Below are 3,829 nucleotides of genomic sequence, written 5' to 3' on the forward strand. Positions count from 1 at the left end.
GAGAGGGCTGATCTTTCATTTGGGCATAAGGACTGGCAGCTGGACCAGGAAAATGCCTTTGAACACTTGGCTTTTACAAGGAGCTAGCATACTTGGTACTAGGATGTTCCTCTAGCCTAAGAGTTAATAGGCCAATCTCAATGACTCACACCATTTTATTTTTTTAAAACATTGAAGATGATTAAGTCCAAGTTTGAGCCTCTATTCAGATCTTTAAAAAGCGATCAATTCAGGGCGTTCCTGTTTCTATGTACTGAGTCATACAAAATTTTCAGAGACTTTGGTCCTAACCCCACTGTTCATGTAAGACATAACAACACACCTTTCTAATGATTTAGTTTGGAATATTATTCAAGTTCACTCTACTCAGAGCCCAGCAGGACCAGCGTACTCTGTAGCAAAGCAGTTCTGAGAGCATGAAGCACTGGCTCCAGAACATTTGCTTCTGGGGCCTTGCTCATAATCTAGTTTTGATGGTGGCCAGGGGCCCTGATTTCCGTGTAGTGGATGAGATTCAGAAACTGCAGTGTCTTTTTCTAGTCGACAGTAGCCTGACATTCCCAATTCCCTCCCACATCCTCCCCCTTGTCCATTCTCAGGATTGACAGTAAGTGATCTTTCTAGACTCCAAATATTGTAGTAATTATGGTCCCTGTGCTCTGGCCAATGTCTGTGCCTTGTTCTGTTTTCAAGGGTCTTGATACTACTCTAGACACTAAATCCACAACGCAGTTTTACTCAAGTATAGTGTAGTTTTCAGGCTTTGCTTACCAACTGCAGTCCCAGACTAGAAAAGAGCAGAACTATGGTGCTCTGACAGGTAAAGCTCCACAAGGAGCTGGTCTTTGACAGTGGTTGTTTCTGTAGGTGTTAGGCAGCAGTGACTGGAGCGGGCAGGCAGGTGGGAGGAGCATGAGAGGGCTGCAGACTTGGTGAGGGCCTCAGCACCCTTAGTCCTCCTAGTGTTACAACTCTGGTGTAACAAGAGTTACAAAAGTTGTTGACTGTGTCCGGCATCATCATAGCCTACAGGCAGTCTTATGTCTCAGCCCTTGGCAGCAGCCAGTGTTACAGCTCTTGTATAGGCCTAGGCATTTGGAGTTTCTTAGCTTTAAAGACTTGGCTGTTCTCATGAACTATCCCAGTGATCAAACCTACAGTTTGTCTTCTCTGGCTCCTTACAGGCTTTTATTATTTTTGACCTGTCTTTGCATTCTGCCATTTTGCTCTTTTGTGCTGCCCTTCCTTTTTTTCCTGTTCTGGCCACTCTAGCTGTTTAGCTGCAGCTGGCTGCCCCTCAGAAACTCAACCACGCCACCTGCTGAGCTATATAAATGCCACTGTTACTCTCCTGCTTCTTTGTTGGCATTACCAACTCGCCCTACGTGAAGGGAGGGAGGGAGGAAAGAAGGAAGGAAGACTGTTCGAGAGAAGCCTTTCATGACACCCCATGTTGCAGTATTAGGAGAGGCAGCACAGGAAAGTGTCCCCCTGTTGATGCAGTGAACCTAGACAGCCTCCTTCCAGAGCCGAGAAGGGATGCTGGAACCAATCACTGCTTCGCTCCTTCCTCCCAGCTTACAGCCATTGGGGCTTGTGTTTGAGGTCAGTCACACAACTGTTGCACCAGGCTTGGTAACACAACGCCCGGTACAAACTCATCTAGGCCTGCCTCAGGTTGCACATTCAGAAGGTAGAGTATCCAGGCACGACAGGGTGGTGTTGTGTTCTTCAAGGTTCTCTAGAGTGGCTTACACCCTACTGGCTGACAGGCTGTGGTCCAGCTAGTTCAACAATGGCCATCTACCAATGGACAGTCCAAGAGTCCAGTAGTGGTTCACTCCACAAGGCTGGATGCCTCATCTTTAGTACATGCCTGATTCCCAGAGTAGGCTCTAATGCCAGTGTAGGAATGGACTTGCCCGCGAGAGCAAGCAGGCAAAAAGAACCAACTTCCTTCTGTGTCTTTACATAGGCTGCCAGCAGAAATGTGGCCCAGGTTAAAGGTGGATCTTCCTACCTCTAAAGATCAGGATGAAAGGTGGGTCTTTCCACTTCAAATGATTTAAGAAAAAAGTTCCTCCGGTATGGGCTACATCAAGAGTTCCAGAACAGCCAGGGCTACACAGAGAAACCCTGTCTCAAAAAACTGGAAAGAAAAAAAAATTGCTCAAGTATCCTCAGCTTGAATTGTAGTTGATTGCAGATGTCGTCAAGGTGATAACCAATAATAGCCATCACAGCTGTCATCTCAAGACTTGTTTTAGTCACTCTTCTATCGCTGTGAGGAGACACCATGACCAAGGCAACGCTTATAAAAGAAAGCATTTAACTGGGAGTTTACAGTTTCAGAGGGTCGGCCTGTTACAATCATGGTGCTGGTGCAGTAGCTAAGAGCTTTACATCCTAATCCACAGGCTGCAGGCAGAGAGAAACTGGGCCTGGCAGGCCTTTGAAACCTCCAAACCTGCCCACCAATGACAAACAAGGACACATCCTAATCCCTTCCAAACAGTTCATCAACTGGGTACGCAAATACATGGGAGAAGCGGATTCTTATTCCAACCACCACAGTGTCTGTGGAGTGTTCCGGATGACTGGTGCTGGCATAGGGTGAGTCAGGATGGCTGTTTTAGGCTTTCTGCTCACAGCTGCCGGTTCCACAGGGTCTTTGCTTGTTATGAAGTGAGTGCTTACAGTAAGGCCTGTTTACTACACAAAGTGATCTCAACAGACTAATCCACCCCATTTCCCAAGGAGAGGTGGGTCTCCCTCATCTGCCTCAGCAACCCTGTTGACTGCAACACTGCATAGAGAAAGTGCTAGATGGCGCTCTAATAGCATATGGGTTCTGGGTCGGCATCAGAGCAGCAATCTCAACAAGAGGTTCCATAATGTGTAAACCGTCACCTCACACTGCTCCTGAAAACTTAATTCATGTTCTTGGTGTATTAATTACTTTTCCCACTACTGTACCTGACCAAAAACAACTCAAGATGGGTTTGTTTTGGTTTAAGGATATGGTCCACCAGAGTGGGGAAATGCATGGCAACAAGAACATGAGGCTGCTGGTCACATTCATCCACAGGAAGCAGAGACCAATTGACGCTTAGCTGGCTTCTCTCCAACCCCTTTGTAATTAGCCTGGGAACTCGGTCCATAGGATGATGTGGCCCACATTAAGGATGGGTCCTTCCCTTGGATAAGCTCTGCAAACACCTTCATAGACATGCCCAAAGGTATGTCACTAGGCGATTTCAAAACTAGTTGACAAAATTAACCCTCACACATTGTGGACATATAAGGATGCCTATGCCTGCATTCAGTTCATTTGGAGCATAAGGAGACGAGCAGTGTGCAGAATAGGGTGGTGAAACAGGCGAGGCAAGTGGACGAAGATCTTGCTCCCCTAAAAACAGGTAAGGCCCATGGGAGCTCTCATGGAAGGAAAAGCAGACAAGGAGAGTCGAAGGCACAGTTTCGGATGGCTTGATTGAAAGATGCAGAGGCCTGAAGTTACTGGGACACAAACGCCAACGCTATTTCAGTACCAAAGTAGACATGGGGCATGGGATGTTGAAGGATTATGAAGACTTCTGAAGCCTCTAGAAAGGACAAGAAATAGGGACGCGATAGGCGGAGGAGGCTATGTTTGGGCAACGGTGCTGCGGTGTGGGGTTCTAGATTGAGCAATTGCAGAAGTGACGGCTCCTTCGCGCACCGGGGCTCACAGGCTGCTCGCTTGCCAACTGCGGCCTCTTCACCTCTGGAGGCGCACCAGAAATCCCGGGCGCTGAGCAGAAGGCCGCAGGGCGGGACTTCCGGCTCG

This window comes from Onychomys torridus, chromosome 13 (assembly GCF_903995425.1).
Source record: "Onychomys torridus chromosome 13, mOncTor1.1, whole genome shotgun sequence".
Classification (NCBI taxonomy): domain Eukaryota; kingdom Metazoa; phylum Chordata; class Mammalia; order Rodentia; family Cricetidae; genus Onychomys; species Onychomys torridus.